Below are 14748 nucleotides of genomic sequence, written 5' to 3'. Positions count from 1 at the left end.
TTCTACCTATCTTAAAAATTTTGTGCTAAACTATCACAGGAGTAATCTCACTGTCTCTTAACCTATCACAGGTGTAATCTCACTGTCTCTTAACCTATTACAGGAGTAATCTCACTGTCTCTTAACCTATCACAGGAGTAATCTCACTATCTCTTAACCTACCACAGGAGTAATCTCACTGTCTCTTAACCTAGCACAGGAGTAGTCTCACTGTCTCTTAACCTCTAGACAACATAAACTTCTTGATATTTATATACACATTCGACTCATAGTCAAATTCCACACTAAATTCTTCTCCATATTTGGTATCACAGATCTACGATCCTTCACTAAATTTCTTAATATCATTATTCGGGAATAATCCCTTTATTCTTTTCGATTCGGGATATGCCAACAAGTATGATCCAGGATTTGGTATATTTACAATAACATATGGTCTGGTATAAATAAGATTCCATTTCTTTATGTTCTTCATCAGTTTCGAGGAATGGATGTGTCGCCTCAATAAAACCTTTTCTCCAAGATGAAACGTCTGATTCCGGTGAATCCGTTTGTCATATGTCAATTTCCGTTGTATTGCCTTTTTAGTTAAATTGACAAGTGCGAGTCAAATCTTTTCCTCCCATTTTAAATTCTGGTCTTCATACTTTGGCAGATGGTTTATCCAGAAGTTCTTTTCAATCCGACTAAACATAAGCTCTGTTGGAGTAAAGTTAGTTGAGGTATGTGTCAGATTATTAAATATTTGTTCAAATTCTGACAAATAATCAGCCCATGATGTTTGTTTACTGTGACAGTATGTACGCATGAATCGGTTTAATTCTCGGAAAACTCGTTCTATTGGACTACCTTGTGGATGGTAACATGATGTCAAAATTTGTCGAATACCAAGTTGTGTTAGTGTTTGCTTCCATTTAAATCCAGTAACAATTCTGGCATTATCTGTAATTATGGATTTCGGTAAACCTACATGCGGAAGATAGTCACGCACCAATCTCCGTACAACGGCTCTGGCAGTAGCACACTTTAATGGATATAGTTTTACATATTGTAAACACGTCAAAGAATCCAACAATGAATTTGACTCCTCTTGATCGTGGAAGAGGGCCGCAGATATCACACGAAATTAACGCCCTTGGCTCTCGTGGAATAATTGAATGCAGAACATGCTTACTACCTCTATTATCCGGTTTTGCCTTTTGACAGAGTAAACAGTTTTGTATTGTTTGGTGCACTTTTCTCCGAATATTCGGAAAATAACAGTATGCTCCTATTTTATTGGCACATTTAATTACACCAAAATGTCCCCATGATAAGTGGGTAAACCAAATTAATTTTTCCTCATATTCCTTCGGGATACATACACACCACCGTGGATTGTTGTCCTTCCCACGTCTGAAGAATAATACTCCATTTACTAATTTATAATGATCTAAACTAGCCCTTGAATTTTGTTGTTCCTTTAGCTGAATTATCTTCTTCCATCGAGGGTCTTTTCGTTGTAAATATCCCATATCTCTACAAAGATGTACATAATAAGTCTTGTAGATATTGTCCTGCGACAGTAATACTGGAAAATCCGAAGTATTTACTCATTCTATTTCCGGCGTTAAACCTTCTGGGGATCTTGACAGCGCATCCGCAATAATATTTTCTTTGCCAGACACATGAATAATTTTAAATTGGTACTGTTGTAGTGTCATTGTCCAACGTGACAGTCTAGGATGTAATAATTTACATGTTTGCAAAAAGGTTAGTGATTGATGGTCACAATACACAATCGTTTTCGAACCATATAAATAATAGTTAAACTTCTTGAATGCCCAGATAACCGCAAGTGCTTCAAGTTCTGTGGTCGTATAGGCTCTTTCACAGGGCGATAACACTCGACTAGCAAATGCTATCGGACAGAATGTTGGTACCCCTTTTATTTTCCTTATTTGGAAGAGACAAGCACCTAATCCAACATCCGATGAATCCGTGGACAGACAGAACTCACAATTCATATCAGGGTGATATAATAAGGATGCGTTAACGAGTTGGTCTTTAATGTCTCGAAAAGCTAGTTCACATTCTTCAGTCCATTGTCATGGCACATCCTTCCGCAGAAGCCGGTTTAATGCCTCATAATTCATGGCTTGAGTCTTTATGAAACGACGGAAGAACGATGCCATACCTATAAATCCCTTCAGCTGTCTTTTATTCAGTGGTGATGGAAAATTTCGAATTGCACTTATCTTCTTCTCGGTAGGCAGGATACCTTTCGCATCTATCATATGTCCTAAGAACTTAATTTTTGGTAAAGCAAAATGAGACTTTTGTAAGTTTACTGTAATTCCGGTTTTCTTGAAAACAGCAAAAATCCTTTCCAAAATATGCAAATGCTCTTCCCATGTTTTCGTGGCTATTAATAAGTCGTCAACAAACACAGTTATACGACTACGCAATTCTGGTCCAAGAACATAATCCAACGCTGAAATAAATATTCCGGCACTAATATTAAGTCCGAACGGGACAACTCTAAATTGGTAACTTCTCCCAGCATAGATAAATGCGGTATATTTCCTAGATTCTTCGTCCATTTTGACCTGCCAGTACGAACTTCTCAAATCAACACTAGTTAAGTACGAAACATCCTGGAATTTTGAATTAATTCATCTATATTTTCCGGATGAGTTCTTACAGGTACTATTATTTTATTAATCTCTCTCGCATCCAGAACTAATGTAACGTTACCTCCAGGTTTTGGGACGACTAAGAGCGGAGAACAATATGGACTAGTTGATGGCTCAATCAAGTTACATTCTAACATTCTATTTATCTCCCTTTGAACGGATTGTTTTAAACGCTAGGGGATCGGATAGTGCATGTAACAGTAAGTCTGATGTGGCTTCACTTGTAGGTGACAAATATACCCTTTAATAATTCCTGGTTTCTCATCAAAAATCTCTTCATATGCCCCTAACAAATAATGAAACTGCTGCCTTTTTCTCCGGTAAGCTGATTTGATTCACTAGCTTTTATCATTGTTGTTTGGTTAAAGTCCTTTTGTTGTATCAAATCCTTTGAAAGCTCCTTCCAACGACCGTTTGCAGTGTCAATTAATTGAATTATGGCACCGTGACAATATTTCTCATGCACAGTTTCCTTTCTATTTAAATCCAGTGCTATCTCTTCTCCATTTAATCTAAATTTAACTATTCCCTCCAAAAAATCAATCTGACAATCATACTCCTGCATACTCCCAATACCAAGAATACAGTCCACTAATAACCTCTCCACTACAAGGAACGTGCATTTTATTGCTACATTTCCCATTTTCCTCTCTAATTGTGTTTGTATTTTGACATTGGGAGAGCGTGCTCCAACAGCTCCGATGATTTTGCAGTTCTGTACTGGCAAAATTGGTACCTTCTTCTTCCTAATAATTCTCCGAAAAAGAGCGCCTGAGATGACATTGGCGGAAGCGGCGGTGTCCAATATCACATTGGTTGGAACTTCCTCTATTTCAACAAATACTTCCGAGATCAGAACAGTCGATCTGTCATTATGACACGTTATTAAATCCTTTGTTAACTCTTCAGTCAACAGCTCACCATCATTATATCTTAACAATTGTAATTTTACTGTTTCGCCCCTAACAGATCCCCTGACCGCTCCTCCGGGGCACGATGCGGTCGCGTTTAGTTTGACTGACTGTTGGTCCGATTGGTATTTGTCTCTTCAGCTACTTCAGTGATTATCGGTTGTTGTGGTGAATTCGGTCTATATTGTCGTGCTTGATTTATGTAATTATTGTTGTTGTTCTGCTGGTGTTGGTAGAACTGTCCTGTGTTGCCATACATTGGATTATATCGATTAAAATTCCTATTATTCCTAAAATAGCCCCTCGCTGCACCATTACTAAAGTTTCCATTATGGTAATAATTATTGTTTGCATTTTGTCCATTTCTAAGTCACCTCGGAGAGTGTAGTTGGTTATGATTATTGTTACTGCTACCATTACTGCCATCCACATTCGAGTTGCAGCTCGGATTCGCTTCTATAGCTCTTCATTGATATGACATTTCTCTTGCTCTTTTATTGTCCTCCTCAATTATATCAATACGATCAAGCGTAGTCATAAATGAGTCTATATCCTTATCATTTATATACAACAGCTGATTCCTTATACTGGTGGGTAGTCTGGACTTGAGTATTCTAAGTATATCCGGCAAAGGAATCGGTACATCCCAATACAAAGATTTATTAATGTATTTCTCAAAATATCTCTTTAGAGATCCTCTAGAAAATGAGAAATGCTCGGAATATAATACTTCCTGCCTAAGTCATTCTTGTATTCCAGCTGACCAATATTTTGCTAGAAAAGCCTGCTTAAATTCTTTGTAACATTTACAAGAAGATGTTTGTTCGGATGCCCACAATGCTCCTGTTCCTTGTATATATCCAGATACAAAACTAATCTTTTGCCATTCTGTTCAAGATCGTGGAAATAGACCCCTGAAACTTCGAATAAAGACAACAGGATGAACATTCCTTTTGTCAGGGTTAAGGATTTGAAATTGTCTCTGTTTAATCATCTTCTCCTCAACGCTACTACGATTCCAAAAATCATCCTGTTCGTACTTTTCCCTGTGGCTATCCGTTATATCGAATCTAACTTGTGACGTTCCAGTTCTGTCTACATCGGATCTTGACGTGGACGGAATGTCACGCACAGATTGAGAGTTTTGTTTCCTACTTCTCGGTGTTTCTAAATCCTCCTGCGAGAGATTTAGTGATCTTTCGATATTTTCTTTCCAACGCGAGAAATCTTCGCAAAGTTGTTCTCGAACTTCCTTTAACCCTTTGTTAAAAAAATTCTCCTCGGAACTCTCTGAAATTGACTGTAAAGCTACTTTCACAGTTTCTTCTATCGTTTCCGAAGGAGAATTTTGCCGCTCTAATGTCATTTCTGAAAACTTTCCCGCAAGTACATTCATTCTATGTTCCACTGTCTCCTGTTTTTCCTTCACTTCGTCAAATTGCTTCTTTAGATTATCTTGGGATTCTGTTATTTCTGGTATCATAGCTACGGAACAATGTATGTCCTTTTGAGCTTGTATTACGTGAGGAAACAGTTCTACTTGTTTTTGTATCGTGTCAATTTTGACAGATACATATTCGGTTAGTTCCGCTTTTAATTTACCATTGTTTTCTGGGCATTGTTGGCGGACCTGCTCAATTTGAGCAATAAGATTCTGTTCGGTCCTTTCTGCCTGTTCTTTTATTTCCTGTGTCTGGGTATTTAATCTCTGATCTAATTCGGTAAAGTTTGCTCTTAACTGATTTTGTAAATCTGTTTGATTTTCGGCTAATTGATTTTGGAGTTCATTTTGTGTAACGGATAAGTCTCGTTTTACCTCCGCTTGGCCTTCAGATAATAGAGACAACTGTTGCATAATAACAACTAATGTGTCAACAACCCTCTGATCAGCTGTTGTATGAATGTTTTTTGAACCAGCGGGATTATTTATATTGCTACCGCTAGCTACAACAGTCTCAGAATTGCTATCCGTGGCCTCTGCTTCTGTGCAAACAGCTAAAGGCTGTTGCACGTCTCGTTGCTGATTGAATGACATTTTAAATGCCGCTCTAGTCAATACCATTAAATAACTGTCAATATCAGGTTCCAGTCACTAAATACAGTTTCAAATTTACTGTCGTAGACACACTTAACTTTCAAATTACTTCACAGATGGTATAAAGTTCAATGTTCAGATACGAAAACCACACAATATACAGTTCTACAATCTAACTAATATCTGGAAAAAAGTTATTTCTAAATCGATTTCAAACTACACTCCTGGAAATGGAAAAAAGAACACATTGACGCCGGTGTGTCAGACCCACCATACTTGCTCCGGACACTGCGAGAGGGCTGTACAAGCAATGATCACACGCACGGCACAGCGGACACACCAGGAACCGCGGTGTTGGCCGTCGAATGGCGCTAGCTGCGCAGCATTTGTGCACCGCCGCCGTCAGTGTCAGCCAGTTTGCCGTGGCATACGGAGCTCCATCGCAGTCTTTAACACTGGTAGCATGCCGCGACAGCGTGGACGTGAACCGTATGTGCAGTTGACGGACTTTGAGCGAGGGCGTATAGTGGGCATGCGGGAGGCCGGGTGGACGTACCGCCGAATTGCTCAACACGTGGGGCGTGAGGTCTCCACAGTACATCGATGTTGTCGCCAGTGGTCGGCGGAAGGTGCACGTGCCCGTCGACCTGGGACCGGACCGCAGCGACGCACGGATGCACGCCAAGACCGTAGGATCCTACGCAGTGCCGTAGGGGACCGCACCGCCACTTCCCAGCAAATTAGGGACACTGTTGCTCCTGGGGTATCGGCGAGGACCATTCGCAACCGTCTCCATGAAGCTGGGCTACGGTCCCGCACACCGTTAGGCCGTCTTCCGCTCACGCCCCAACATCGTGCAGCCCGCCTCTAGTGGTGTCGCGACAGGCGTGAATGGAGGGACGAATGGAGACGTGTCGTCTTCAGCGATGAGAGTCGCTTCTGCCTTGGTGCCAATGATGGTCGTATGCGTGTTTGGCGCCGTGCAGGTGAGCGCCACAATCAGGACTGCATACGACCGAGGCACACAGGGCCAACACCCGGCATCATGGTGTGGGGAGCGACCTCCTACACTGGCCGTACACCACTGGTGATCGTCGAGGGGACACTGCATAGTGCACGGTACATCCAAACCGTCATCGAACCCATCGTTCTACCATTCCTAGACCGGCAAGGGAACTTGCTGTTCCGACAGGACAATGCACGTCCGCATGTATCCCGTGCCACCCAACGTGCTCTAGAAGGTGTAAGTCAACTACCCTGGCCAGCAAGATCTCCGGATCTGTCCCCCATTGAGCATGTTTGGGACTGGATTAAGCGTCGTCTCACGCGGTCTGCACGTCCAACTCGAACGCTGGTCCAACTAAGGCGCCAGGTGGAAATGGCATGGCAAGCCGTTCCACAGGACTACATCCAGCATCTCTACGATCGTCTCCATGGGAGAATAGCAGCTTGCATTGCTGCGAAAGGTGGATACACACTGTACTAGTGCCGACATTGTGCATGCTCTGTTGCCTGTGTCTATGTGCCTGTGGTTCTGTCAGTGTGATCATGTGATGTATCTGACCCCAGGAATGTGACAATAAAGTTTCCCCTTCCTGGGACAATGAATTCACGGTGTTCTTATTTCAATTTCCAGGAGTGTATTTTAACTACAGGATAAAAAAATTAGATTTCTCTGGCCTTGTTCTGTAGCCTCGGTGTTGTCCAATAGTTGAAATCGTTTCTTGGTATCAGCAATCTTTTACTATGGGCACCGAATCTCTCTTCAGATTAGTTACCTCTCGTTCTCGTGGGTTTTCATGAAACAAAAAATACATATATTATATAACAATCCAAGAGAGTCCTGTCACAGTGGCGCCACTGTAATTTTTTTTTGTTTCTTTTCTACGTAAATCTGTAGCTCTCAATTCGTTCGAGCAATCAATCATTCATGATAGGAAACACAGTCATAGCTCAGTCACTCAAAATGATTCACAAATTTTACTTGTTAGAATGAAATCAGGCGATGATTCTTCTTCTCTGCAGGCTCGTGCTTTGCGGCAGTCTGCTAATCTGTACAAATAAAATGCCTCGTAATTTTGGGAGCGTTGTATAATCAGTCGGGAAACCTCATATCAAGCGGATATTTGGCTTTGATGAAGTTTAACCTTCCGAAGAAGTAATGCAGCTCTTGGATTATTAAATGCAGGTTCGTATCCAGTATTTCGGAAGTTCCCTTCCGATTAACAACTACGCAATATATCGATAAATATCATTAATTCTCAAATTTCCAATACACACCTTTTATTTGAAGGAGCAATCTGTATATATTTCCTTTTTAATCGTACAGTTTCGTCTCAGTTATCTTCTGTCATAAATCTCAATAATCAGATTACAGTTCTTCCAAACCAAGCTCAGGTTAATCGGCACGAAGACAATCTCGGAAGCTCCCTTTCTTTTTTTCTAACAACCACCAGAAAGAGTACTACAAAGAATATTTATGCGCTCATGGCATAGCTATTGTATGAGCTACTTTTCGCATGGATTCTGCGAGTTTGAAGATAGAAAATTAGTAAACGTCATTCAAGGGTAGAATTGTATCTGAATAATTCATCGAATATAAAGAGATATTACACAGCCTTAACGAGAGGAGCGACAAAATGCATTTTTTCTTTCTCAGTCATCAGTGGAATGGGGCAACTGTCATTAGCAGCAACATAGGTTGTACTCTGGAAGTGGCTGAGTCTTGTGTAGGCGTGATGTTAATTTAACAGTGATATTATTTATTAAAAAACTGCTATCGAAAACAATTACTGCAATATTAAGCAAATTTTTCCTCTAACAATCATGTTAAAAGAGTACAATAACACAAATAACATTTTACTGACTGGAAATCAATAATAGTAATACATGAAACTGGTCGCAGGTTCGAATCCTGCCTTGGGCATGGATGTGTGTGCTGTTCTTAGGTTAGTTAGGTTTAAGTAGTTCTAAGTTCTAGGGGACTGATGACCATAGATATTAATTCCCATAGTGCTCAGAGCCAATACATAGAACAGAAGCAGATAAAATGTCCAATGAGAAAAATTGGAGCACTAATAGTTCACTAACAGTTAAGCTATAACTCTGCACTCATGTAACAAGAATCACAATTCATAACGACTTCTAAGTCACTGATACTTTAAATCCTCAATTGAATTAGTGGTTATATCTGCTTTTGTGGGGAGATATAAAAAACTTCCTCCTATTCTTATTTTTATTTTGTCTTTAACAAACATTTAAATGAGATTCTGAACATTAACTTCTTGTTTCAGTACCGTTAAAGATGACTTATATTGTCCTGAAGGACGCATCACAATTTTGAAAACAGAGGAATTGTTCCCTTCCTCAAACTGATTGTGAATTAGGCATTATAACTTGTTATTACACCAGAAACAGTTATATTTCTACCAGACTTTCATAATAGAACATATACAGGAAATGTCTATACTACCCACAGGTTTTGAAAGCATGATTTGTCACCCTGTGCAGGAGCTGTTGTTTATCTCGTCAACAACTGCTTATAGAATGGACACTCAAATCGAATGTATACAATCTTGTATACATCCCTGATGTTCTTGCCTTGTACTGGACTTTTCCATTGTACACGGTTTCTGTTGGAATGTAGAACAGTCTTATCCTTTTGCAGCACGAAAATCTTCACCACACCACTAATGACCTCAGACATGGATAAATAACGTTTAGATAAGAAGTACTATGCCTGTATTTGTAAATCTAAAATGAGAACATTTCCAAGGACTTCATTGTTATCTTTGTTGAAAAAGTAACAAAAAACTTTTAAACTATCTGGAACAGTTACTGACTTTGCATTTATTTATCTTTAGTGAAGTACAGATACTAGAACTGCAACAGGATCGAGGATGGCGAACTCTAAAATTGGATATGTTCCCTCGTTCAAACCAACAAGTGCTTGCAAGTCCGATTAAGCTGGCACATGCGTGGTTTTCGTTCTTCGCAGTTTGCATCTATATTCTGAAACACGTGTGGACTACCGATTCAATTAGAGAATACTCAAAAGTGAAACCCTAAATTAAGATGCATAAACTTGCAATAAGCTGAAATATTACGTTAGTGCAAAACACTACGTGCATACACATATGTCTGTTTACAATGCAGACAACATCAAGTCATAAGAGTATGATAAGTCCTTAACATAACTAGACCATAATCCTGAAAGGCATGACGTATCTAACTCGGAACCAAAAAACTGCACAGCCAGTGTTTTGTCGGTTCAAAAGCGGATCTCCCCTTACGGCTTCCCACAGTTAGTAACAATGAGACTGAACAAAGTAGGCAAGGTCAGTAAGATTACTATGTCCTAAACGTAACTAGACCCCATTCCTGAAAAGCATGTCGTATCTAACTCGGAACCAGATGATTGCAGATCAGTGTTTTGTCAGTTCAAAAGCGGATCTCCCCTTAGGTCTTCCCACAGATAGTAACAAAGAGACTGAACAAGGTAGACAAGGTCAGTAAGATTATTGTGTCTGTAGTCCCTGGTATAACACAGTGAGCAATTAGCTGTACAGTTTAAAAAGCACACAACTAAACCAACCCGCCATGCTGTGCAACGAAATCCGTAAGAAGTCTCTAAAATGGATAACTTAACGCTGCAATTCTTCGAAGCTTCCTTAAGTATTCCTGTGTACACCGGAGTAATCAATTTGCACTGTAGGCAAAGTCTTGCAGGGAACGAGCAAAACACCGTCCAGCCCATTCATCCTTCCTGTGTTGGACGCCACTCTCTCGGTGTCGACAACTGCCAGCTGCCACCCAGGTCTACAGGCGTTTGTTTCCAGACCAGGCTGCATCGACAGACTCCCTTCCAGTGGCCGAATCCAGTCTCTCTGGGACCACTACCACAGGCAGCTAACTGACACTCCTCTCCCAGTACACGTCCGAGCACTCCACACTTTCGCCTCCCCCGACATACTGCCGGTCGGCGAGACAAACACCTGCCGGCTCACGCTCCTTATATACGTGGCGGCTCATTTGTGTTGACGCTCGCCATCCGTCACTCGCCTCTGCAGAAGTACACACAGAGCCTCAGCGGCTCTACTGTATGCCGACCACTTAGGGAGCGGCGTTTCCGGAACAGAAACACCTGGTGGCGCGCCCTTCACGCATCGGGCACCGCACACAAATTGTGAATAGTGCTCTGCTGCCCACTTTGCGGACCGAGCGAGGTGGCGCAGTGGTTAGCACACTGGACTCGCATTCGGGAAGACGACGTTTCAGTTCCCGTCCGGTCATCCTGATTTAGGTTTTCCGTGATTTCCCTAAATCGTTTCAAGCAAATGTCTGGCCCCTTTGAAACGGCTCAGCGGACTTCGTTCCCCATCATTTCCTAATCAGATGGGAGCGATGACCTCACTGTTTGGTCCCTTCCCCCAAATCAACCAGCCATACAAGCAACCCAAGATCCCAGTGCTGGTTTCAAATTCCGGCTGGTCTGCTGTCACACACAAGACTCTGGAACCGACTACTTTGGCAGACAACACGACCTGCCCTTCAGGCGACCAACGGCTCTCTCAGTGTGTGTGGTCCATCATCTACAGTGGCTTCAAATCGTGATCGCTACGCTCTCACACCCACGCGTGGATCACTGTCCGCCGCTTATTTGCTGCTCCTCGTAGCCTCTGCTGGGCTGCGATCACACCACCATCGTTGGTGCCAACAACCTGGCCCGGCAGGACTTCAGCTGTGCCGCGTGATTGTGGCACATCAGTCATCTCATTGGTTCGATACGGCCCACCACGAATACTTCACTCATGCCAATCCCTACTTCTAGAGTACCTATTCCACTTTAAGTCCTCAATAACATATTCAAATCTCGTATTTTTCTGAAAGGCAGAGACACGGATTTAGTGGAGCGGACTGGTTCTACACTGAAAGTCGAACACTCCTTATTACAAAGTTGTATTAGTTTGCAATAGCCCAACAACCTTTTTTGTACATTGGTTGAACAGTTAACACCGTGCCCTACCATTTCATTTATTTTGTTAATTGCGAGTGTATGTCTCTTCCTTTATATAATGTCCAACAATAATTACTTAATCAGTTCCATATTATATTGAAATCCTTTTTCTTTCGTTTTTTAACATTCTCTTACAAAGGCTTAAGCAAAGACAATACCCAAAAAATTTTAAACAAACATATTAAAACATATTAACACAAATTCTTAAAACAACCTCCATTGAAAGAAGTTGCATTTCAATCCCTTAACTTGAAATTAAAAGGAAACTCAGACAATACTAGGAGACACTTCTTTTACGACAATCTATAAACTAACAATTCCAGAGGACACTTGCCATTAAATTTCCACAGTTTAAATCAGTCTTCCAATAGCATTACGAGAGCACTTAATAATTAATAGTCTAACCAAAGCTCTTGCAGGAAACCATCAGCTTAAGGGCTCACGCAGTCATTTAAAGTTAGTTAACCAACGGAAATGCTATTTACCAAATTCACTTTACCAAGAACAGTTACCAACATGTTAACCCGAGATCTCTCCGCAATTTCCGGTCATTATTACACTGTGCCCATACACCCAGTCCGTAAACAAGAAAAATTCCAGTATATTATATAACTGTACACAGCCAGATGATGTGATAGCAGGAAAGGCAAAGTTTTATCAAAAATGGGTCAAATGGCTCTGAGCACTATGGGACTTAACATCTGAGATCATCAGTCCCCTAGAACTTAAAACGACTTAAACCTAACTAACCTAAGGACATCACACACATACATGCCCGAGGCAGGATTCGAACCTGCGACCGTAACGGTCTACATCTACATCTACGTGGATACTCTGCAAATCACATTTAAGTGCCTGGCAGAGGGTTTATTGAATCACCTTCACAATTCTTCCAATCTCGTATAGCGCGCGTAAAGAATGAACACCTATATCTTTCCGTACGAGCTCTGATTTCCCTTATTTTATCGTGGTGATCGTTCCGCCCCATGTAGGTCGGTGTCAACAAAATATTTTCTGATTCGGAGGAGAAAGTTGGTGATTAGAATTTCTTTTAATGATTTCCAGCCCAGATCCTCTATTTTTACTGATTTACAGCCCAAATCCTGTATCATTTCTGTGACACTCTCTTCCATATTTCGCGATAGTATAAATCGTGCTGCCTTTCTTTGAACTTTTTCAATGTACACCGTCAGTCCTATCTAGTAAGGATCCCACACCGTGCAGCAGTATTCTAAAAGAGGACGGACAAGTGTGGTGTAGGCAGTCTCCTTAGTAGGTCTGTTACATTTTCTACGTGTCCTGCCAATAAAACGCAGCCTTTGGTTAGCATTCCACACAACAACGGTTCCGGACTGAAGCGCCTAGAACCGATCGGCCAAGTCGGCCGGCAACCTTTTATCAAAGTCCCATTCACAGACTAACGTTACTTAAAATTACGTAACATCTACCCGCGACTGGGATCGGTCGTGCCTTTGTACTACTCGTACTACACTTGGCTGGCCTGACTACCAGAACAACAGGTCCTTCTCGAGCAATACAGCAGGTTACAGTTCGCGCCTTATGTCCAACAAACCAAATCAACTTATTCGTTAACGGCGCTGTCCGTAAATCTCCCTTTCTTAGAAGATCAGCTTCACAACACAGTTCTACGAGATTCCAAAACAAGATCACTTCATCGGTTGAAACTGAAATCTGTCCCGTCTTTTTCAATCACGAAAAGTTTCAAAAGTTCCAAAAGTGACATACCATCAGTCTACACAATATGGTTACCATAGCGCGACGTCTTCTTCTTCCGAACTAGCGTAAGTCTGAACAAATGCCTTCTTTCACACACGCACCCTCCTCTGCTCACAGCAGCATCTCCACTTCCCATGCTTGCCCGCGCGGCCTTTCTCTAGCTGGCCTCGCACGCCTTATCCCTACCACCAAAGACATTCTATGAAAATACACCACTCAATCCATCCCAGCGGAAATCTCGAGCCATCTAACATGGTTCAGTTTTTAACCTCTACAACGACCTCTAGTACCTCGGAGATTTGTCCCCGATGTCACAAAGCATGCTCTGCCTCTGTCTTCCTGTTCCTTCTTCTCGTCGTGATTTATATATGTTCTTTTCTTCATCGTTTCTGCGGAGAACCTCCTCAATTCATGTGTTACCATCTCATGTAATTTTCAGAACCTTCCTGTAGGGTGTATCATAGTTATTGGTGTAAACGCATACAGCTGAAAGTAGACGATACTATAAGCAAAAAAGTCTCAGTAAAGATAAGTTCGCAAAGAAACTGTTGCCGAGATGATTACGACTTTGTGGTTACCAGCTACCACTAACTTGATTCCGTGTAAATGTCATTCCAGTTATAAAAAGGTAACAATACTGTACAACATTAACAAAACTTGTTACAGATACTTTGGTGAAAATGCAGGAGTTTTGAATGAACAGACTAACAGTTCTTCACCTTACTTGTAGTTAAATGAGGTGTTCAAAGCGTCCTTCTTCTACTGGATCCAGGACCGTACACGTCGCCACAGTTTCCGAGCCGTGGCTGTCTCGAGTTATGCCTTGCATTAAACTTTGGATGCTATTCTCTGATTAGTCTCCCGTGGTTATCGTGATTATGCAGTTATCCTCTCCCTCCGCGAGTGGCAGCAGCAGCGTGTATCGATATTCGCACCCTTGTGCTATCTTTGGCCTCGCGCTTATAGTTTCCGGCTGTGCCGTGTGCGGCCAGTTGGTCGGTTTGGGTGGAGCAGCGAGGAAGTCTCCATGGCGCGTTTGGCCAGTGCCGCTGGCGGCGTCTACGCGCGGTCCGAGTGTGAGGGGCTGTTACCATTGCTACGGTGTCCGTGGCTCACCGATACCGGACACGAAAGTTGAGTCTTTACTTAATCTACCAGCCAGCCCCAACTGTTCACATTGTGTCGTTTGAATTTCGTTGTGGGCTGTTGGGACATTTCCGCGAACAACAACGTGTGTCATAATTTTTTCATAATGTGGGGCCGCTGTCGTAATGTTTACTTAAAGTCAGTACCGCCACTAGACTGCCTAAGAAGGCACACACATTTTGTCTAATAGTGTACTTTAAATACGACAGTATGCCATCTTAGGCACTG

The sequence above is a fragment of the Schistocerca piceifrons genome, chromosome 5 (assembly GCF_021461385.2).
Source record: "Schistocerca piceifrons isolate TAMUIC-IGC-003096 chromosome 5, iqSchPice1.1, whole genome shotgun sequence".
NCBI lineage: Eukaryota > Metazoa > Arthropoda > Insecta > Orthoptera > Acrididae > Schistocerca > Schistocerca piceifrons.
The sequence above is the reverse complement of the archived record's forward strand: the minus strand, read 5'-3'. Positions refer to the sequence as shown.